Source organism: Leucopleurus acutus (genome assembly GCF_964270905.1).
Source record: "Leucopleurus acutus genome assembly, chromosome: 10".
NCBI lineage: Eukaryota > Metazoa > Chordata > Mammalia > Artiodactyla > Delphinidae > Leucopleurus > Leucopleurus acutus.
The window spans coordinates 90,085,300-90,110,120 of NC_139153.1; the positions used below are offsets into that span (position 1 = coordinate 90,085,300).

The 24,821-nt window shown below is 40.9% G+C and overlaps 1 long non-coding RNA gene across 1 annotated transcript in view; it reads left to right on the top strand.

The window, feature by feature from the left end:
* The first annotated feature begins 18,019 nt into the window (after nt 1–18,019).
* LOC309966813 overlaps nt 18,020–24,821 on the top strand; it is a 40,861-nt gene continuing 34,059 nt past the window's right edge. Inside the window, exon 1 of the long non-coding RNA XR_014326482.1 lies at nt 18,020–18,217. This is a non-coding gene — a long non-coding RNA (uncharacterized lncRNA). The remainder of the gene's footprint in view (nt 18,218–24,821) is intronic.

Here is a 24,821-nt window from a genome sequence, read left to right on the forward strand (position 1 = left end):
CTAACAGTCCTCTCATTCTAGACCACAGTCTTTCTGCCCAGAGCCTCCATATTGCCTTCCCAGGCTGCTCTGAGCTGCTTCCCAGGACTTCAGAATACTCTTTGCTCTGTATGCCCATTGGTATTTTTTTCCTAATCGTGAAAAAATTGTTGCTATTATTATTGTTGTTGTCATAATTGTTTTCATATGTGAGGAACCTAAGAATTAAATTCCCATTTACACCATTTTTTTTTCTGACATAAGAATACTAATTTCTTCAAACTTCTCTATACATGTCCTCTTCTATTTTTCTCCTGATTTCCACGAATATCCTCTAAGAGGCAGCTACACTCTTGGTCTTCTTTCTTTCCAAGTAGAGAGGATGCTGGAAGGAAGAGGTACATCACACACTGCATACTGACTTAACCCTTAGAGAAGTTTATTTTGGACTGAAATTGGGGAGTTAAGAAAAGGCTTATCTGACTCAGATTTGCCATAGAACACTTGTTATATCCCTTGGTGTTTGATTCCTTCTCAAAATAGAGTTCAGAGTTCAGAAACCGAGCATAGTTTTCCATTTGGTCCTCAACCAAAGAAAATACTGTCAGTTCCAGGGAGTCAAATACAAGATTGTCTGTGCCAGTCCATTAAAAAAAAATTATTCAACTGCTATTATTAGCAGATGGCAGTTTCTAAGGGCAAATCCAAAGAATGAAAAAAACTGTGTGCAGTTACTTTGCGTTGATGTAGTCATGGTTATTTTTGTTTATCAAGGAGAAAAAAAAAAAAAAAGACTACTTCTTGTATGTTTTACGCACACACACGATGGGAGCCATATTTCTTTGTAAACAAGTGTGCCAAGAAAGCTAGCTGAAAAGCAAGGGCTGGTAATAGACCTGGACGGTTACCCTCTCGCTCTTCCTGTGCTCGTGAGATTCTGGGTCCGTGGACTGGGAATTTTGCAGTTGTCTGGGCATCTGATGACCCATGGAATTTTAGGCAGGTGTTTCTTTGTGACCCGGTTATTCCAGCTGTGCAGTGAGTGGCAACGATAGGAGTACTGGGTAGTTTATTAGCGAAATGGAGTCATTGTTGAGCAAGGTATCTGCAGGAAAAACTACAAGAAAATTTAACTGCTAGAAGTGAAGCAAGTCTATTTTTTATTTTTAAAGAGGAGGCCCAAGGACAGTGTATTGTGGAGAAGGAAGTCCTGGTTATCTTGACCATCCTCTGCTTCCCTTGGAGCCTTTTGTTCTTCTGGTTTTCAGAAAGTCTGAGACTTGTTTTAATTCTTCCTCTTCGTTAAAGCACCAGTGGAGGGCAATGTCCTCTGAGGGTTAGCCAATACCAACACTAGGTAGCCCTCTAAACAGCATTAAAGTTTTATTGTGTACTCTTGCAGATAGGAGGGCAAATATAGGAATTTCTAGTGATAGAACGTCAGTTACAAGGGGTAGGGGGATTTCCAGCGCTCTCAAACTCATAATTGATCACTTACACCATCTACTATTAAGGCCAGTCTTGGATCCAAGAATATATTGAAAGATGGTGATGATTTCAAACTCTGGAATATTCTTGTCAGAATTAAAAGCAGAGATTCTAATTTGCTCATGGGTTCATGGGTCGTCCTGGTTGGAACTTTTCCTGGAGATCCTTTAGACTTTTACTTGATGTCCTGTTTCTCTGGCAAGGCATGATATACGTTTCCTTACTGCTTTCTGAAGCTCCGGAGCATCTGGAAAGGCTTCCTCTCCTTCTCATCAATTCCTTGGAAGGCGCTTAGTAGCAGTACCAGGGCATTTGTTTTCCTGCAGAGCAGATGGGGGTAGACAAGAGCAAAACGAGCTTTCCCACGTTTTTCAGTGAGAGTCAACAAGTCTTTCCTTCCTACTTACTCCCTGCACTTTAAGCCATTGTTTCTCGTAAGAGATTTTTATAATATCGAAAGCAAGGCACAAAACCAAAATTTGTTATGCATAAAGAATAGGTAACAGGATTACTCCTCACTTTGAGAATCACGAAGGTGTTTTTCTGTGAGATAATGCGGATAGTCTCCTGCCTATGTAGTGGCTTTGCTTCATCTTCTCTATCTGGACAGATAGCCACCTTCCCTGCTGAGCTGCACAACCCAGAGCGATCACCTTCTAACATCCCTTCCTCTCACTATCACATACCTACCACCTAGCCATGGACTGGTTTGTGTTAAGTTTGTGTTGTTACAGTTTTTACCATTTTACATTGTATTGGATACGCATTGTAACTTCCTGACATTTCTGCAGGGTTTTATTCTTCTGGTCAAACTGAAAGTCTGACACCTGTGATGTTTCAGTTCCCTACTTGGCTCTAAGCCTTGGACCAGTCACATATACACGTACAGGTTCCCGAGTAATTTCTTTAGCATCCCTGACATTCTCTATCATGAATGTTAAAAAGCAAAACACAGTTGCTTAAACGGAGGATATGGGATGAACCCAGCACACCAGCACTGAAGACATGCCTACAAGTACCCAATGTGGACATGATTCATGGTTGGATTATAACATGGCCCCATGATAGCCATCGTTTGGTGACCTGAAATGGAATAACTGCAAACAGTAGCATAGAAAGAAACACTTTAAGCACACCTGGAGCATACTTTAAGGACACCATACACCATCAGCTGTATGGTGATGGATGGAAACTACATTTTTGGCGGTGAGCACGCTGTAGTGTATACCGAGGTAGAAATACAATGTTGTACATGTGAAATTTATATAGTGTTATAAACCAACGTTATCTCAATAAAAACAAAATGAAAACAAGCTCATAAAGAAAACCCAAATAAATAACTTATACTTGATCAAATCCTATCAAATTTACCTGTGTACAATGTGGAAATAAAAGTCAGTTATGCATTATTGTTTAACCCCACATACAAAGGCAAAGTCATCAGTGTGATAAGGAAAATTGTGTATTTGTGTATCATCTGTTATCCATTGTCTGTGGAGGATAAGAAATCTATATTGCCCTCTATCATTCTCAATTCACTATTTGGTTCACTTAAATGTATTCATAAGAGATTCTTATAATATACAATGCAAGGCAGGAAACTGGTATTCATTGCACATCAAGAATAGTATTAGGCACTATGTTATATGATTTCAACTTTCATTTCATTTTTGCAAGCATGGCCTAAGAATAGATATTGTTACCTCTGTTGTTTTCAGAAGAAAAAAGCAAAACCCAGTGAGGTTAAATAATTTATCTATAGCTATGCTTGGGGAGTGCCAGGACCAGGGTTCAATGCCATGTCTGTAAACTCCAGAATCCATTATTTCCCATTACTCCAACAAAAGCACTGGAGAAATCACAAATGTTTACATGCCAGACTTAACAAAGACATTTTTAAGGTGCAAAATATTTTTTAATAGAAGCAATATTCTTCAGTTAAAGAAAGAAATTGATGTGTCGATAATAGATTAATTTTCCAAGACCTGATGGCCATTAACTGGTTTAGTATTTATACCCTCTTCTTCCCTAACCCCCCACCTTTGCCCCACTCAGGCTGTAGGAACCTCCCCAACTTTCTATTTGTGTTTGTCCCACTGAAACCCTTATCAACGCTGGGCCTGCTTCCCCCATGCCTTGTGGATTGGCTCTTAAACATAGAGCAGATTTCTTCTCTGAAGAAACTGAACAGGAGAGGTTCAGACTCAGAGAAACCAGGCATTATCATGGGTGAGGGTGAGGCAGTGGATTGGAAAGAGGGTTTTGAGCGGAAGTGTGCCTAACGATGCCTAGCCCACAGGGCTGGCTTCTCAGACACAGTACTCAGGAAGGCCCAGTGCTTGACTGAACGCTCTGCTGCCGCCATCTTGAAGTTCTTAAGAGTTGTATCTTTGAACTTGTGTTTTGTAAGTGAAGTTCGATGGGATGGTGGAGCATGATTGTGAGCAGAGGAGATAGGTGCAATGTGCACGTCCATGGTTCTTTGCTGCCCCATTCGAGAATAGTGTTTGCAACGTCCCATGAGCACAGAATTCCAGTGGATCCAGATGTGTGGTAGTTGAGCAAGCCTCAAAATGAATCCCAGGTAAGTGTGTTAGTCTATGAGAGAGGACACTGAGGCACTGACAGACCCCAAGGGACCACGCTTTCTGTTTAAATCAGAACTAGGGCAATTGCATTCTAAGAAGTATGGCCACCAAGGATCCCTGCCCCACCCTTTCTTACTCCTGTTGCTTTCCTGTATTAGCCAAACCACCTACAATGAAGACGAAGATAAGAAGGAAAGGGAAAGATAGGGCAAAACCATAGTTCCTTCTCCTTCCAGCTCTAACTTACTCAGCAGTAAGGTCACGGTAGAGAATGTTGGTAGAACCTATCAAGAAGTGAAATGAAAACAGCTGTATGTGTGTGTCCAGCCATTGTTTTGGTAAGAATGAAATATACATGCAAGTACACACTATGCAACAAAAATTATGTAATTTTAGTGATTCTGCCTGAGTTAAATGTTCTTATAATTGCATGTAAAATTGGCATTGCACAATATAAAGATGAACAGTAAAATTCATGCTAATAATGTAAAATTTTAATTTTTTTTTACTTAGAACAACTTTAAGTAGCAGCTAAAAACCACCGTGACCAATTGAGAGAGAGACTGCAGAAGAGGGGGAAAAGCTTTCTATTTTACTAACTTTAATGGAATTTTTCCTGCTTTTGGAACAAAGGGCCCACATTCTCATTTTGCACTGGGCCCTGTAATTCATGTAGTTGGCCCTGGCAGAATGCTTGCCTCTCCCTGAGGGTCAGCAGTCAGGATTTTACCCTGAGGAGGGAGATTGGTGGCTTCTACCCTGGAAGAAAAGAACTTCCATGAACTTAGGAGTTTACCAATATGCAGTGAACCTTCGCCCCATTCACTCTAAAGAGAAACCTACGAGGGTGTGGGCCCTCCCACGTGCACTGGATTTCCCATCGGTGTTTGGCCTCACTCTGTGAACAGATGGCCAAGGACCTGCAAACATCATCACAAAATTTTCAGCCCTTTCATCATCCTGCTACCCTTCTCTGACTTAGAAGATGCCCTCCTTCCCAATTCACCACAGGTGTAGACCTAAGTAATTACAAATAGCAGATGCAATTTTAGTAATTGCATTTCTTGTCTGAAAGTGGTCTTCATAGAAAATATAACTTTAGGTGAGCTTCTCAAGAGTTGGTGTGCATCAAGAACAAAACCCTTGCAGATAGCTGGTGAGCTGTGATCAAGTGAAAAAGTCAGTATAAACTCTACATTTAATGCAGTTGATGAAGTCATTAATACCAAGTTTTGGAGAAATATGTTCATGCTGGGCATAGAGGAAAAGGATTTAAACAGGTGGCTGAGATGTTTGGGGAAAAGCCCAATTGATTTTAAATTGCAATTCAGAGTGAAGAACAGAATGTTGATACTAGCAGTGTCTGGCAGGCAGCTCAGTGGAATATTAGGTTTTGCTAGAATCAGGCTTCATACTAACCTGATGAGGCTCATTTCTGAAATTGGAAATCTGACAGAGATATGGGAAGCAGTGTATGCATGGTTATATCCTGAAGCTGAACAAAAAATAGTCCTTGACCATCCACCGTCCTTGGCTGTCTACAGGTGATTTGGGGGTGCGGTGGGGGGTGGTATATGGGAAGAAAAGCAGGAAGATTTATGATCCGTTTAAGAGAAATGAGACGTATTTCTTACCTTTAAATAAGTTAAACAGAAACTTTCTGGGAGGAGGGGCATCTTCCTTCTAAGTCAAGTGATCCAACTGGCTCTTCTGCCTCTTGAATCTTATCTCCGTTGTACCCGCTGCTCTGAGTCGCTATACAGAAAAATGTAACCCTCTTCCCCATGACAGCCCTTCCCACTTTTGAAGGCAGCTACAGTGTGTTTTGTAAACATCTCTTTTGAGGATCAGACAGCCCTCTTTCCTTCAGGCTTTCCTCATCGCAAAATTTTCAGCCCTTTCATCATCCCACTACTCTTCTCTGACTTTGTTCACTTATCAAAAATTTATTGTGCACTAACTACAGGCCAGGCATGCTTAGAGCTAAAGTACCAACATAAATAAGATATAGTTCCTTCCATGAACGAGTTCTGGGGCTAGTGGATGAGACAAATGAAAGAACTATATGCTGTGATAAGTGCTACAGTACAGATATGCATGGAAGATATTATGGGAGAATAATTTGCTTTTTTGTGCAGAAGCAAGTAATATGTTTCAGGAAGGGTTTGACTGGTGCAGAGCAGAGAGGGCCTCTCGTATCTTAGAATTTAAAGAATCTCATCCGTAACTCTATTTATGGGCCCCTTTTCATACCTAATGTTATTTATTTATGACTTCTTTTTTGATCTCTTTTTCTTTACTATACTCATCAACAATTATCTATTTTATTGGTTCTTTTTTGTTTACATCTGCTTTTATTCTTATCAATTTTTTCTACTTTTAAAAAGTGAGTTTTCTATTGTTTCTAGCTTTTTGAGTTCATTAATTTTCAGCTTTCTTGAGCTCTAGTACATTCTTTTAGGTCAACACATTTCCTTTGAAGGAAAGGAAAGTTAGCCACACTTCATAGGTTTTGGTGTAGGAGGTAGTTTTGTGGTTGCTTAGTTATGACCACTTTGTAAAGTTAGGTTTATCTAACCCCAAAGTTCTCCCAATGACTCTCTTCAGATCCTGTCACACAGAAGCCCTGCACAGAGTCTGAGGTCCCTGCTAAGAGGAACTTGGAACGGTCACCCCTGCAGAGGGTCACTCCCCTTGCAGCATCCCTTTGCCCTCCACAGCCATTTTGAAAGAACAGCAAAATCCCCCCTAATTAGGGCAGACAATGAGGGGAGCCGGCAAATGGGTGTGTTTTTCTTAACCGTGTTGCCCACATGAGGAAATGAGTTCTGGAGAAGGACCCCTTGCCAGAACAACTCGTTAAAACAGGAGCATGACACGCGGCTGGGGGCTGGGCGTGTGTAAATCCACTCTCCTACTCATTCAGAGCAGGAGAGTTCAGTGTGAGCACAGGTGAGCCTCAGAAAGCTTTGTTTCGCGTGGATGCCTGCTGGGCTGGCGGTTAAGAAAGTGTTGTAGCCCATCTGTTACTTCCTTCTCCGTCTTTTTTTCTTTTTTGCGGTACGCGGGCCTCTCACTGCTATGGCCTCTCCTGTTGCAGAGCACAGGCTCCGGACGGGCGCAGCCGCTCTGCGGCATGTGGGATCTTCCCGGGGCACGAACCTGTATCCCCTGCATTGGCAGGCGGACGCTCAACCACTGCGCCACCAGGGAAGCCCGCCCTTTCTTCTTAAAATAGCCTTTTCTTATCAACCTTCCTTCAGGACACAGTGGTTTCATGCTCTCCTCATCCACTTCCCTATACAAATTTGCCCTTAAGAAAAGATCTGGAAAATCCAAGATATAAATAATTAATAATATACTGCCTGACTGAGACTGACATTCATTCTAAAGGGACACAAAACCTTAAGTTAGGGGAAGTCAGTGTGTATTTGTAGACTTTTCATCATCAGTGGAATAAGGGATGACTTGGAGGCAGTTGGAGATGCAGACTCTGCTGAGGATGGGGGCTTGGCTAGTGACTTAAATGAGCAAAGAGGACTGGGTGTATGTAAAGCAGTGGTTCTCAACCAGGGAATATTCACCCCCCCAGGGGACATTTGGTAACGTCTGGGGACATTTTTGGTTGTCCTAACTGGGGTGAAGATTACCACTGGCATCTAGTGAGTAGAGGCTAGGGATGCTGGGCAGTCCCCCACAGCTAGGAATTATCTGACCCCAAATGCCAAGAGTTCCGGGGTCGAGGAACCTTGGTGTAGACTGACATAGACTTGATAGTGACACTGGCCCCCATGTTGGAGAGACAGCAGGAGAGCTTCAGTGTGCCAGTTGGAGACCAACCACCTTCCCTGAGTAAAGGAATTTCACCTACTTAGCAATCAAGAGTACTGTCCTACGACCCAGTACAGACCGATCTGACTTCTTTGGAGAATTCTGAAATCCAGATTTTTACATGAACATTTAAAAATACCAGCAATGAATCCAAATGAACAAAGTTGAGAGAGCCACAAAAAAGACGACCATGAGCTGCACTTGGCTTCTGGGTGGCTACCTACAAGCTCTGACCCAGACAGTTTTGTCCCAGGAAGTATAGTGTGGGTTGGAAATCCAGGGCTTCAAGGTACCAGGGGAAGGTTCTGGCCATCAGTCCTTCTGTCTGCAAAGACCATGACTGTCCTACGGAGGCAGAAGCCAAGGGGAGGTCTGTTTCAGCTCTGTGAGAAAAAAAAAAAAAAGTATTGGTGCTCTTAGATTGCTCTAGCGCTATTTTACATAGTTTTCCAAAGCAATTTTACCTTTTCCTCTTTTAAAGGTCTCTTGGACTCAATATGTACATTTCAGATTCTGGACTTCTACTAATCCAAATATCTAACTGACAGAGTTGTCGAAAAGATTAAATAAGATAATATATAAGAAAGTTCGCAGTGTAGGGTTGTCTGGCACTAAAAGAAATGTTAGCTGACCCTAAATACAAAGATAATTCTTCACTATTTGAAAGGGACTATAGATATATTTTTTAACTGGATAGAATTAGTGACCAGCTTCTGGGATAATGAGCTGAGTTCACCCGCTTGAATTTGGAGGGCAAACACATGTTCTTTGTGTCTGGGAGGTATGCTCGAGATTTCCTTTGTCTCTCCCTGCTTTGGGGAAAAGCAAATTTGGCATGGCCTTTGAATGACTGCCTCTCCCCCACTTTTTTTTTTTTTTTTTTAGTATGGAAGCTTTGTAAATTCGCCCTTTTATAAACAAGCACCATCTTCATACCTGCTGAAACCGAATTCTCATCCAGAGGCTAGGATATGAACAAAGGGGGCAGTAATACCAACTGCATGCAGACAGCTCAGCCCACACAGGTACACAGGCATGGCTGCACCAACAGGGGAGGGAGGCCCTTTGTAAAGAACCCTTTTTATTGTGACTCTTTCACCTCCCCCAGCCCAGCCTGAGCCACGAGAAGAAGAGTGTTGTCAATGAGACAGGCCAATTTTACCCATCTTACACAATCGTGCATTACAGACTTTCCAAGAAGACGCCATTCAGGGTGAATCACCAAATTCAGGATGAAAAGGTTTTGATTTGCAAAAGCACTCAAGCATTTCTCTTTAGAGCTGGAGATGGCAGGGAAGGAACCGACGTGCACGCAGCTGCTTCACCTTTGGGCCAGGTGCACTGGCAAGCACTCCCTGGTGGAGCAGGGCGAATGCACCCAGCATTCACAGGCGCCTTTGTCACACGCTGGGTGCCGGGGGCCATGAATGCCTTATTTAAGGCAGAAAAGAAGGAGAAGGTGCTGGTGACTGTGGGGTATTGAAACGTGTGGAACTGAGTCAAAGCATGAACTGCGGGTTAACATCAACTGAAATTAATGTTTAAATTTTCAGGTTCTCAATTCGATTTCATCAACACAGGCAAGAGGTGATAAGAAAGAATGCTAGATTGAGAATTGTATCATTTTGGATGATTTCAGCTACTGATGACAGAAAATTTATCTCAAGTGACTTCAACCCTTATTACTCATAGCTTGGGCTCAGGACCGCCAGGATCACCATCACCATCACCTGGGGGCTCGATGGAATTGCAGAATCCACAGCCCCAACCCAGACCTGCATCAGAATCTGCACTTTTACAGGACACACAGGTTATTTGCAGGCACATTATGGTTGGAGATGCCCAGCCTTAAACAAGAGCTCTGTTGTTTTTTTTTTTTTTAAATCTCAGAGACCAAGTCGACTAGAGGTAGGCAGTTCCAGGGTTGGTTAATTCAGCAACTCAACAATGTCAAGAAGGGCCTGGGTGTTCTTTATTTTTCTGCCTTGCTCTGCTAAGTGTGTTTACTTTTATCCTCCGATTTATCTTCCTGTGGCCACGGATGGCTGCAGAAGCTCCAGGCATCACCTTGAGCAGCCGAGTGAAGGGGTAGGAAGAAGGAAGCTTCCTCTTACCTCTGCCTTTTTAACAGCAAAGAAACAGTTTCCAGGAGCCACTTAGTACATTTCCTTTCACATTATACGTCTCATATCTGATTGTCCAGAATTTCAATCACTTGCCCATTCCTAAACCAATAACTGGCAAAAGGATTAGAATAATGATGATTGGCTAAGAACAATGAACATTTAACCTCTGGGACCATGTAGGAGCCTGGTCTTCTTTGACGCACATGGTGATTAATATATGAACAAAATGGGTTTCTGTAACTTGGAAGAAATAAGAGTGGGTAGGAGAGACAGCAGGTGGAAAAGCAATAGTGTGTGCTGCAAGAATTTTTTAAAGGCTGCTCACGTATATTTTGGGACATTAGGAATTTCCTCATGAGTGTTTGTTTGAGAGATAAAAATGAACCCTCCGTGAGGGGGTCCCTCTATGACTGAGCCAAGAGATGCTGTCCGAGTGACATGTATAGCCTTGGATAGCTGGTGCTACAGAAAGTTCTTAATAATAGAATAATGCAATTATAAGTTGTAAAACTAGACAGCTAGAAGGGATGTTTTAGGTTACTTAGTGTCATGCCTGTACACTATAAATGAACAAAAAGTCTAAATGATCTGTACATTGATCAGTTATGTGCTACCATCTTGATGGACGTAGTTCATTCTTTCAATGTGACATCTGGACTTTAAAGACGTATATAATTTTACCTTTCTGGGGAACATGAATGATTATGTAGAATGAATCGCCTAGAGGCCATTTTAAGACCATCTAAGAGAAATAGGATTCAGATAAGCAGGTTGGAGGATCCCAGATGCCATGAAACCATGACACCCCAAAGAGCGGGGTCTGTCTGATGCAATCTGTAGGCACTTGGCAAGTGTTTGTAGAACAATTACCAGTGGGTAAATGAATTAAATGTAATTGTATCTTTCTCTAAAGAAAATTTTCATGTGACCTACCTTCACCATTAGCATTCTTATTTGCTATACATTGTTTTTACTGGTTTGTTCTGAATAAGTGGAATAGAACCAGTGGATTCCTGGGCATCCAGGATACTTTCTCTTTCATACTCTTATTTCTGAGGGTCTGAAAGAGAAATGCAAATACAACATTAGGCTCCATTAATAAATGAGATGAGAAAGCTGAAGTTCAGAGGAGTTAATTAGCCTAAGGACAGCCACTTACCTGTGGAGTTAGGATTTGAACTCAAGACCATCTGACTGAGCCTTTAACACCATGATAGTAGTTAATCTATCTAAGCATTGATTGTATGCTAGGTATTGTTCTAATGTGTTATCCATGTAATCCTTGCAAAAAGCCAATGAGGTGGGAAATGTTTATTATTCCACTTTACAGGTAAGGAAACTGAAGCTTAGAGAGGCTGAGTAACCTACCTGTGTCTATACAGCTATCCCTGTTAACCGTGGACATGAACTTATGTCTGTCTGACCCTAGAGCTCCATGCCCCACTGTCATGTTATTGCTTACAGATGGTGGAGCCCAATATTGTATCCTATGTTGCTCAAGAGAGCAGAATTCAGATTTAGAAAACCTTTTAGGAATTGGTCTGTGCCCACAATGGACTTGTCTGCCTCAGCTACACGTGAGCTGGTGAAAGGTAACAAACACTGTCAGGGAGGCATAGCTGAATTTACTACATGTAATTAGAGGTAGGATTGGGTTATTTCTAAAGTCTTTTTCAAGAATGGGGTTCTATAAATAGTCTAAATCTTTTTTTAGGCACTTTTATTTTCAGTACTGGGCCATTCACTTAATCAGAAGTGTATACTTTGCAAGGGAAAGAAATAGGTAGAAAAAGGAGACTCTTATTTTCATCTTCTTGTCCTTCTTGTCCTTTGTCCCACATGCCTACCCCACCTCTAGCTCTTACACTCAAATCCCTACACTTGCAAATTTACTGTAGATGACATTCTTTTCCGCATCTGGTAAAGCAGTTTCCACACTTGCCCTCTTAAATAAGAGTTGAACAGTGTTTAGATATATTTACCATCCCTCCCCCAAACACCAACATCTGATTATCTAAAAGCGCGTGTCTTGAAGTTGTGAGCAAGTAGTCAAAGATTCCATCGATGCAAAGCTTAGATGACATTTCAGTGCAGACAGTGTTTGCTTAGTTTCTGTGAGGTTAACATGGTAGCCAGTGGACTCTCTGATTGGTTTTGAGCAATGGATAAAAATTCAATGTTTGCTCAGATAAACATTTTCAAATGTCTCAGTCTAGTTTGGCTCCATTCTGGGGAATGATGCTTCAGTAACTTGAAACCTTACTAAGTGAAGTCATCCCGCCTTTGAAACAGTGGGCTTGAGCTCAGAGGGCAAGCTTCTCAGGCTAATACTAAGCACTGTCTTTTTCCTCTCTCTGTCTCTCTTTCCTTTTTCTTTGTCCTGCACTCTCCTTCCTTCCATTGTCTACCTTTTCACTTTGAAAACCACTGATTTCAAAAATGCATCTGTAGCTGTTACTTTTGCATGCATCTGATTTTATGGGTTTGTGGAGCTCCTGAAGTTAAATTAATTTTAAATGGATTTTAATTACTAATGCTGTGGGCCATTGCCTTTAGCAAAGTCAACACAACAATCAGGGTTACCTTAGTTTGTCTCTTTCAGGAATGTATTCACCCGTTTGGGTGAATACTTACTAAACAGAGCAGTTTTCTAACTAGAAACATAAATAAAATAAAGCTACTGCTATATTTGAAAGTCTGAATTTATTTCTTTTCAAAAACAGCCAACTTTGATTTAAAAAATAAGATTTTAAATGAGCACAAAGGGATTTCTGTTTGTCAATAATACCCCATTATTTTTCAAAGGTGGAGAGGGTCCTAGTCGTAATATTATGCTATGTAAATGCTGAAGCAGAGGCTAAATTATGACCTGAAGGTTTGAATTCTGTTCTTAGCCCCACACAGAGTGCTTTGTATGTAACAGTAGAGAAACTGGGTTCCTTCCCAATACAGTGTCCCCTTGTAAATTAAGGGTAATCAACTCCTAGTTGAAAAGTGAAGGGATAATGAGATAATGTTCAAAATGGCTTTTAAGTGTCTGCCTATAGAGGTTGAAGGTGAAAAAAGAACATTGTGATGTCTGTGAATACCCCCTCCCAGGAGGGAAGGCTACTCACGTTGTTCCCAGTGGAATGTTCTGTTCAATCAGGGGCCGTCACTTGAGTGGTTTGATAAATAATAAGCTTAGATTGACTGCAGATAAAAATGGGAAAGGTTGATTAAGTCATTTAGTTCCTTGACAATTTTGCAAACCAAGCAATTTCTGTAAGGATCAGACTTTGACTGTGTAGTACACCGTCCAATGAAACCACCAAGGTTCTGGGTTCCACCTACCGCCCCTTCCCCCAGAAAAGATCGCAAGATTTCTACTATTTTCTCTGAAAATTGATATCAAATTTCCTTCATCTAAATGTATGCAACTATTATTAATGATTCCCAAGTGGTCTCTAATACCTCTTTTATCCTTCTTAGTTGAAAACATGCTAAAATACACCCAGGTAATAGAAACACCCATGGTTGTCAGCTGGTTAATTCATTAATCAGTTAAATTCATTGTGTAGCTTGACAGATATAAGAATCTTTCTAAGCAGAATATTAAAACTCTATCTTAATGTCCAAATACACGAATATAGAGGATAATTAGAAAGGAAACAGTGATTTAAATAAAAACTCCAAATATAAACTTCCTGGGACAAGTTCAGGAAGAGAAAAGGAATTTTTTTCCCTGTAGTTTCTCTCTAGAATTGGCTTCCCACTCCTATTTAAAGCAGCCCCCAATAATCCTATTTAAATCACACAGTGTATCTAAATGTGCAAAGAAATAAATATACAAGCAATTATTTATTAATAGCAACAATATATTATGAGTGTCTAATGTTTTACAGTTTCCAGAGTGTTTAAACTCACTCTTTTTAGTAATATCTGCTTATTTCCATCCAGGTTTAAAAAATGATCTGTGTAATTGTTTCACCTTTATAATAGGACTCATCTTTCATTCATGTAATACTTGTTTGATTCGTGTGTATTTGAAAATTTAAAAAGTAGATGACTTTTAAGGGCACCCATGAAGTTCAGATGCCAGGGTTTTGCATAAACACTGCCATAGGCACGCACATGGACACGTACACACACGTACATCCACTTTGCTTCTTTATCTTTGTCTTGGCTGGTATTCCTGGTCAGAAATTACTTTTCTCTCAAGTCCCCCTTGATAACTCAGATTATATGTGATTGCTTTCAATGATTGCCCACCATTAAGGAGTTTTCTTTTTCCTTCTTTTTTTAAAAAAATATTTATTCATTTGGCTGTGCCGGGTCTTCCTTGCAGCATGTGGGATCTTTTGCCGCGGCAGTCTTTGCGGCGTGCAAGCTCTTCGTTGTGGCACACAGGCTTCTCTCTAGTTGTGGCGTGAGGGCTCCAGAGCACATGGGCTCTGTAGTTTGTGGCATGCGGGCCCTCTCGTTGAGGCCTGCGGGCTCAGTAGTTGTGGCACGCAGGCTTAGTTGCCCCGCGGCACATGGGATCTTAGTTCTGCAGCCAGGGATCTAACCCGCGTCCCCTGCATTGGAAGGAGGATCCTTTACCACTGGACCACCAGGGAAGTCCCAAGGAATTTTCTTTAAAGGCCAAGAGGCTGGATAGAAAAGAAGATGAATCAGAGAAAGGAAAAAAAAAAAATTGAAGAAAACATACTTGGGTAAAAGAGGGAAAAGCAAATGACATCTCTTTTAGTTATATGGGTGTTTCCAAAACTTGTGCCTTTCTCCACTATGTATAATTTAAGCTCCATGTGAATTCTCAGTACTTTGGAATAGATTTTGGAGTAAATTTTCTTGTTCTGATTCACCTTAAATATAGATCACTATTTGAAAAAATAATAAGTGATAACTTATTTTTTCAAGTAAACAGGGCCAGAGGAATTGACCATAGGGAGCCTCAAAAAAGAAGCAGGGGAGAGGGGAATTTGCAGGGTGAAATGAAAGTGTTTGATAGGAACAAAAACATAAGCTTGTGATGACTAAATCGCAGAACTTGAGTGATGAAGGGAACCTCAGCTCATCTTTAATTTCTTTGTCTCTGCATCTTGGGTAGTTACATGCACATAAAGGAGCCTCCAATGAAAATGTCTTCACAGTCATATTTTATCACTGTTGTGCCCCCCCCATCCCCTCATTCCAGCCACACAGGCCTTTCTTTACTCCCCCAAACATTCAAGTTTCCCCTCCTGTATCAAGGCCTTTGCAATTGTTCTACTTTGTTGAAAAAGTCACCAGAAACAGCATTGATCTAGAACATGTTTGGTCTGCCAGGACAACCCATGATACAGCTGGTTCTACAGATGTGGAGTGTGACACACAGCATCCTAGCAGGGTCACTCCAGTGGGACACTGGAACACGCTGTCAAGGAGAGTGCAAGGCAAAGTGATGGCATGCCACTGAGGAGTGAATCTCAGTAACAGCCAAGCATCTAGAGGAGGCATCAAAGGAGAAAGAGAAGTGGTCATGGAAATGGGATGTATCAGCTTAGGGCAATGTCTTAGGAGACAAAGAAAGAAATGTTTTAAGAAGACAGATACAACCAGTATTGGACATGGTACTAAGCACAGGGCTGGCAGGTAGAAAAACACTTCATGGTGCCATTCATTCATCCATTCTTTAATCCAGCCATTCATTCTACAGATATGCATGTGTAGCTAAGTGGCAGGTGCTCATCACGAAGAAGTAAACAAAACAAACACAGTCTTTGGCTTCCCTGGTGGCGCAGTGGTTGGGAGTCCGCCTGCCGATGCAGGGGACGCGGGTTCGTGCCCTGGTCTGGGAAGATCCCACATGCAGCGGAGTGGCTGGGCCTGTGAACCATGGCTGCTGAGCCTGTGCGTCCGGAGCCTGTGCTCAGCAACGGAAGAGGCCGCGGCAGTGAGAGGCCCGTGTACCGCAAAAAACAAACAAAAACACAGTCCCTGCTCCATCCTAAAGCTTATATTCTGAGGGAAGCGGGAGTGGGGTGAGGAGAGACAAGAAACAAATTCAAAATAAATATATAATATAATATCAGGTGGCAATAAATGCTATGGATAAAGCAAAGCAAATTAAGGAGATAGAAAGATCAGATGGTACTACTTTGGGTAGGGCAGGCAGGGAAACCGCTCTTTGGGAGGATATTTCAGTGTAGAACAGAATGAAGTGAGGCATGAGATGCTAGCGTTTGTGATGATGGATGAGACGCTCTGCTGCTGAAGAGTTGAAGAAGGTGGCATGAACGGTACCAAGGAATGAGAGAGTTATAAGAAGGAGAAAACTGTCAACAATTCAAATGCATTGAGATGTCAAAGTAAAGGAGAGGGAAGTGTTCATTGGATTGTTGGGTTTGACCATTAAAGAGGTTAGTAATCCTGAAGAGAACAGTGGCAGTGACTTGTTTGGGAGACAAACTGCAGATGACGAAGGAGTAAGAGGGTAATAGGAAATGGATAGAGGGGAGATATTTTGAAAAAGTTTAGTGATGAAGGAGAGTGGTTAGGGGAGTAGCTAGATACAAAATGATATAAAACTGTTTTTTTGTGTTTTTTTCCCCCTCTAGACCAGGGTTTCTCAACCTTAGCACCATGGATATTTGGGGCAGACGATTCTTTGCTATGGGAGCTGGTGAGGGGACTGCCCTATGCATTGTAGGATGTTCAATAACATCCCTGGCCTTTACCTACTAGATGACAGTATCACCCCCTCCACCCAGTTTTAACAACCAGAATTATCTCTAGACATTGCTAAATGTCCCCTGGTTAAGTCACCCCCACTTGAGAACAAATGCTTTAGACCAAGATGACCTGTGTTGTTTGAAATGATGGAGAAAGAGCCCCTGGAGAGGGAGTGAGAAAAGAGATTGAAAACGAAGGGTCTTAATGTGCGGAGCCACGGTCAGGAAGTTCAGCTCGTCTCCCCTGCAGAAAAAGCAGAACTATAGGGACTATTAGTCAATGCTGTGTTTTATGAGTTTAGGAACAAATGTTGTTACTCCAAATTAAGAAGGGAGCATTCAAGCTTAAAATTAGAAAAGAAAAAATATATTTGTTGTAACAATTTGGAAACCAGCATGCAAACTTTCAAGGAAAAGCAGTATTATTAAAAAAGAGACACCATCAGTTATCCTTTTACGTTTTAGTAGGATTAAGACAAATGAGCACACAGTTTGAGTTGGAGAGTAGATCATGTGATTCACAAATTGCCCCTTAGCCTGGGAAGTCCTTAACTTGGGATTGAAGACAGATGTTTCTGATGTGACTCATGTATTTTTACCACTTTCTCATGGGCACAGACCGAGTTTATTCCTTTCTGTGTCCTGGTGATGTCAGTGTCTTGTTTACACAGGATGAGCCAGCCTAAGTCAAAACTAGCCCTAAGTCATGTGGTGTATGGTAAAAATACAGAGGCGGGTTTCTCTTTAGACAGAATATAGTTGCAGGCTCTAGGGGAATAGACTCGATTTCTGGGTTGAATACATGAACTTTAGATATTTGGGAATGTTCTAGAATAACAGAATTTCAGAGTAGAGAAAGATTGTCACAGTTACCTCCACAAACATTTTACCATTTCTCAAGGTGGTCTTTCAAGTATTGCACATTAAAAATACACAAAAGTTGTCTCCTAGGGACAGAACAAATGCGAATATACTACTTTGCAATTAAGTATTTTCCCCCCTAAGTTAAAATCAAATGTTCATCTATATCTGAAAAGACAACTGGCATTTACTGAAAACATACTATATTAGAGAGAACTACTATAGTTATTTTATGATGTGATTTCCTTAAAGCCTCATGACAATTTAGTGAGCCAGGTATTATTCCCATGGGCAAGCAAGAAAAACTAGCAATCATGCAGAAAATGATACTGCAAAACCTGACAGTGTAGAAACAGCTGTTTTATGTCCAGAGTTGATTTGGACATTCCTCCCCCAATGATTTTTACCTGTCTGATGAGATCTCAACTTCTTTTTAACAGTAACTACACAAATTGAACTACTTTGGAACTGATATTCAGCAATTGAGTTCATCCAGCCAGACTCTGGTCAGCAGAGTTGAGTTAGCAGACATGATTTCGGTTCCCCACGTCCTGTGTAACAGAGCACCCTTCAGCCTCTCCTGGAAGACCTCTCTAGCAACACACTCTGGAAATGATCCCTTGAGGCTCCTATCAGATGTCATGAAGAGGTAAGTTTCTTTGAGATTTAAATTATGGGGCTTCCCTGGTGGCACAGTGGTTGAGAGTCCGCCTGCCGATGCTAGGGGACGCGGGTTCGTGCCCCGGTCCAGGAAGATCCCACATGCTGCGGAGCGGCTGGGCCCGTGAGCCACGTCCTCTGAGCCTGCGCGTCTGGAGCCTGTGCTCCGCAACAGGAGAGGCCACAGCAGCGAGAGGCCCGCGTACCACACACACACACAAAAAAAATCATGGACTTGGGTTTGGCCATTGGCCTCCATATGAGAAGATAGTTACGATCTTTTAATTGAGTATAGTTTTTGTATGGAAGCTTGTGTTGCAAGATTTGTTGGAATCTATTACATCTAAAAGAAAAAAAACCCTCAGAAAATCATTAATTTCTAATAAGTAACTTATTTCAATTATAAGGACCCTTTCCGGTAGTTCTGGTCTAATCTGTGTATTTTCTTAACTTTCACAGTAACTGTTACCATGTACTTGTTATACTATATATATATATACATAGATATATACATCTTCTGCTCTTAATGTTTTGTTTGTTTGCTTGCTGCCTTTTCATTTGGCTCTTAAGAGCCCCCATAACCCACAATAACTTGCAGACTCTATTTAGCCCTGGGGGGAAAAAAGAGCATCTCTGATAAGCATCACTTCTCCCAAATATTATAAAGGGATACACTGAAGTGACTTAAAAAAAGAAAGAAAGAAATCTGTGGATGTAAGCTTCAGGATATGCAGTGTAAAAGCATCCCAGGAGTCTTTAATCCAGCATCTCACCCAACTGAACAAGGGATTTCTGCCCAATGTGCCTGCAGATGAAATGATTGGGAAGGCGCAGTTGGGTGGGCCGGTGGGGAAAGATAGATGAGTGGCCTCTGTGTATGTGAGGCAGTCAGCGAGAGAGGCAAATCCCTCCCCCTACTCCCATGGCTGTGTGTGCCACTCTTCCTCTGTACAGAGACAATTTGCTTTTCATGTAGTAATGAAGAACAATGTTAACAGACAAAGGAGCTTCTAGTTTATTATTGTGCTGTCTTTGACTAGAGCTCGATGCTGGGAAAAATGGTAATTCACAGTGTGAATGCTTCTTTTCCAGCCTTACGGGTTATGGCTGAGCATGTACATTGTATATTGCAGATGGTACAATAGAGAACACTGTGAGAACGAGGAAAGAATGAATTACAGCTTTTTTTTCCCCCTTGCTGCCAAGAAACCAGGAATTTCTTCACAATGATTTTTATTTATGACTGTGTGTATATGGGTTATTCCTGAGCAATATACACCGCTGGATTCTGATAAATGATTTTAGGTTTTAGTGTTTTTAAATTAATGTATAAAATCTACCAAGATGCTCTTAGAACACCTGTGTTCTGCTTTTTCCCCCAGTAAACTGATACAAGGCACAGGTGGTCCCTCATTAACTTATTTCATGCAAATAAAAACATATTGCATGATTTCTTCTCCTTAACTATATAATCACTGAAACATGATCGCGCTGATTAATGCAACAAACTTTGGGAGGGAAGCATTCAGCATCTTTTGTCGGTTCTCTTATGCTGAAGGGATTTGCAGACCTTGTAAATCTGATTTAAATGCAAAAGTAGTGGGAATGTCTCTTTCCTATGTAAGAAATATGTTTTCCTCTAGTCTTTTCTGTATGTCATAGGACCCTCCGCGATATAAAATTGGAAAAAAAATTTCCAAATTTCCCATGGAGGTAGAGGAATTGGGAGCCCAGATGAAGACCCATCTCAAATAAGCATGCTTAGGTGTCTTGATTCAGTGTTCAGATATTCTTATTGATGATTTCCAGAAAGTGACATTGATTTGCTTTGGAAACAATGATGGAAAAATAGTGAATGTGTACTGGAATGCTTTTAGAGCTCTAAAATCATACTGGAAAATGTCCGAGCATTCCAACCCAACTATAAACAGTACCATGCTGTATTTATGGGGGATGGCAAGTCTGTTTTTAAAAGTCTTTTGCAATATTATTTCTGTTTTTAATTTATTGAATTAAAGCCAGATTTATTCATTAAGATAATACACTTCAAGGTTAACTGCCATTTGCTGTTCATTTAGGCAAGCTATTGTACAGCTATGTAAATTTCATGAACAGAGACACTACTTAAGTGTCTTAATTACAAGCAAAAAGTGTCATTTAAATATGAATTAAGTGAATAGTTGCCAGTATTTCCTGTTCCTGTATTTTCTATCTTCTTAAAATCTAAGGGCTACCCTATGATCTGTACTGTGTCCTAAGATTCTTTTGCCTGTAAAAGAAAAACACCCCTACTACGAAATATTATTTTTAAGGGTAGGAAAACATGCAAAAAATGCCATCATCTCATTGATAATGAATCAGAGAAATATCTAAATAAGAAGGTGACCATTTTTTCCAGTTGGCCCCTGACAGTCATTTTCACATTGTTACTGAAATTTTAAAAAAAATATTCCATCTTATACTAGGGAGGATAATTTGCTACATGTGTCATTTGCTCAAATTCACCCTACATGTGAATTCGTATTTTTTAAAATACCCTCTTTTAAATCTACCCATTTATAATGCATCCAAACATTCAGTTTTCCTACTCAGACAGTGGGATGAGCATACTTTTACCACCGCTTTAACTTTGTTGAAAGAAACCGTTATTTTAAACTGAGAACTGTCACAACTATAGTTGTGGTTAGCGAAAGTGACCCATAACCTGATACTCTGCTGATTTCTGTGAAATAATTCCCTATGCATGTCGGACTTAACTGACAAATATTGTTTTTGTTTCTCGCTGTGTTTTTGGATAGTTCTTGTGTATAAAAATGATCTAGAGACCAATCTGGCATTAATCACGACGCGGAAGGGAAGGAGTCACAATTAGTTAATGAAAACCACACCTCAGTTCTGTGCAGCCCGTTCGCAGCTCCTGTCCGGAGCCAGAAGGCTGCAGGCTGGGAAGATATACCCAGCCGCCCCCGAAGGTAGCTCCTGCTTGCTCCCCCAGGAGTGAGAAGTTCACTATTCACTCAATGCTTGCATCATCCCTTCCAACATGTTCCCACTGATACATTAAAGGAATTAATTGCTCATAATGATCTCACCATCTGTTAACAGAGGTTCATACCTACAGGCTGGTGGCATGCGGTGGTTCTATTCAGGGATCAATAGGCAATGCCGGGCAGACGCTTTCCCACATTGCCTGCCTTTGCGCGCTGAAAGGGGAGGAGAGCTCGGTGCCGGCCATCTGCTCCTTGTCTTTCTGTGCGAGACCTTGATGCGGTCCAGCACAGCTCTGATCTGACTCCAGTCCGATTGGAATGTGGCTGATCTGAGAGCCTCTCAAAGCTGTGAAAGTGAGTCAAAAGGAGATGCCCATTGTCCGGCAGGGCTGAAAGAAAATGATCACTTTAAAATTCATAACTCCCAGGTGCCTGCCATCTATTCATGGGAAAAACCCTCTGAACTTCTCTTCATTAAAGAGAGAGAGGGGAGTCTTGCTAAAAAGAGAGAAAAGGAAGTAGTTTGTGGGAATGTGCAGGGGATTTTCAGGCTAAACAAATGAGGAATTTGGAATTTTTTCACTTGTATCAAAAGGGCTGTATAGGGAAGGGGAAGCTCTTATTTTAAAAAAAGGGGAGTGGGGAATCCCTTCCTGGGGCACTGTAGCAACTAATAAAGAACATTTTAATTTTTCTCCGGGAAAATTCAAAGATCACCCTGCCCTTTTACTTTTATTACCTGAAACTGAGAAAAAAAAATTCCTTTTTGATTCTAGACAACATTCCTAGTTGATTTCCATTCTTATTCCAGTGGGGTGCAATTTGGGTGGGAATTTAGGGAAGAATGAGAGTCTGGGAAATTCCTGAATATGGTACAGGACATCAGTGCACACGATGAAACTCAAATCTACCAGGTGTTTCTAAGGAGGAGTTTATTCAGCAGGGTTACCTGTACCCACCAAGTTATCTGTCAGGAGCAGAGTTCTCGCTGAGCCTTGATCAACAGAAGAGCCATGAAGACATAGTAAAGAACAAACTTTAAATCTCTCTGCCTAGGCAACTGAAGATTCAACGGAGTTCCAGAACTGCGGGAACCACAGGATTGGTGGACCAACTACTCTTGGTTATTGGTCATCGTAGAAAATTGATGTTGCATCAGAGCCATGTAGGAATTCAAAGAGGATCTGTGGATTAATGAGTTGAGAGTCAGACAAAAGTATAAACAGAAAGACCTAAGTTCTGTCTCTTGAAAATCTTTTATCTTACAGATACTGACCTAAGGCCCCTAGAGGTTAAGTGACATATGCTCTAAGTCACATGTCGTCATAGAATCTGGGCTACAGCCTTTCCTGATGGCAATTTTCTTTCTACTGCTTCATGCTACCTCCCTTGATGGGGAGAGTTTTAAATTATTTTTGCTCAACTTTCCCTAATTAAAATATAGATCAGTATTGCCAACCTAAATAATGTAATAGTTCCTTTTAAAATAAACCCTGAGGGCTTCCCTGGTGGCGCAGTGGTTGAGAGTCCGCCTGCCGATGCAGGGGACACGGGTTCGTGCCCCGGTCCGGGAAGATCCCACATGCTGCAGAGTGGCTGGGCCCGTGAGCCATGGCCGCTGAGCCTGGGCGTGTTCGCAACGGGAGAGGCCACAACAGTGAGAGGCCTGCGTACCACAAAATAAATAAATAAATAAATTAATTAATTAATAAAAATAAAATAAACCCTGAGCTCTTAGGAAGATGACGAATACCAATATTCATCACCAATACATACAGAATAGAATATTGATCAAACGAGGCCCTACTATCATACAGAAAGTATTGTAATAGATGTGGCAGAACCTACTGGTGAAACAGGGTAGTAAAGTCCTGTAGGACATCAATAACCAAATACAGGAAGAAGGAACAAGTGTAAGACTTGGCAATCATGCACGCAGAGTCAAAAAATCACTCCCTTGACAAGCAGGGAGTCAAAAGAAGCAAATGGTGGAAAGGAGATAGAAGAATCTAGAAATAACTCAAACTTCTGAAAATGAGAGAAGATATTTCTGACAGAATCTGTGTTGCTTTCTTAACAAAGAAGAGGCCGGCACCTTGATCATATTTTTTTTCTAGAAATTTAGATTCAGTTTATTAAGAATCATTGTTTTGCTTGACTTTTCCTTTGTAGGAACATATCTTTTAATTTTCAGTGCAGTGGACGGGAACATAAAATACTCTGAAAAGAATTGTGACACATTGTTTTTATAGCAGGTTGAAGTGAGAAAAAAAGTAAGCAAGGTCGATTATAGATTTGTTCACTAATCCAATTTAATTCTTAAGTTACTAAATTGTCTGACTCTATAGCTTATATAGATAAAGTCAGAATTGGTGATAGATAAAGTCAGAATTGGTGAGATATGGGTTGGGAAAAAAAAACCCAAAAAACTCATTACTAGTACAAGTAGTCTGAGAATTGGGGTGAAGATTAACAGAAGCCAAAAAAGAATAGCTAATGTTTCTGAAGTATTTCATCTTCAGCCTGGAGCTCCAGGGAGAACCCAGAGATTATTCCAGAAAAAGCAAAAAATATAGGTAAACCAATAGAAGAAATGAGTTAAAAGTTACCCACAATCTCCTTACCAGGAAAAACTACCAATAACTTTTTAGAGTGTATATTAAACAACAAAATGAGATCATATTATCTTGAATAGTATTTAAGTTGAAATTATAGATACTTGACCGTTTTTGACCTACCAAAACAATGGCAATTTACAAATGGATCAACTTAAAAGCTTTTCACTTAGTGACATATTGTGCACCTCTTTCCTCTTCAATAAATAGGCAACCAGATCTATTTTTAATGGATTCATATATGCTTTAGAAACGGTTTGAATAAGTGTTCCCTGAAGGTTCTGAGTGTCTCAGCTCTCTTCAAAATCAGATTTAGAACTGCATGCAGATTTCATAGTAGAACTAAAACAACATGCTGTAGGAATACAGTTCCTCAACCATTTTTCCTAAAAACATATTTGCTGAAATGTATTTGCTATTTTTTTCCTCTTGTATTGAAATGATAGCCCTCTTCCTGCTGATGCATACTCCTCTTTCATAATTGAAAGTGAGTGAGAGGCCATATTCTCAATTGTTAGGCTAGAAGGACTATAGTTAATGAGGATGTGCCTTAAGAGTGAGGCATACAAAGGTACCCAACTCAAACCACAACAATGACCACAAGCAATGCACTTGAAAACAACAACAAAACCCCAAATGAACAAACCACCAAACCACAAAACATCAGTGAAGCACAGTACAGAATTCAAAGGCAGTCCATTTCTTTAGTGGTTTTGGGTGAAGAGAACACGGTTGGTAGGACCACAGGGAACAGCTTGATTCCCGGCTCTGATTTGTGGGTTATGGTCCCCAAAGTTTTATCTTTAAGATTCAGATTCTTAAGGTGCTCTGACTCCCAGAGGACTATATAACTGTGAATGGGTTTATATCAACTTTATTTCTAGTCATTCTTTTTTCTGTCAAATGTCGTCTGAGATCTGATAACATTGTTTTTCAGGGTTTTTTCCCACAGACTGTTATCAGGGCCAGAAATGCCCATCTTTTCTAC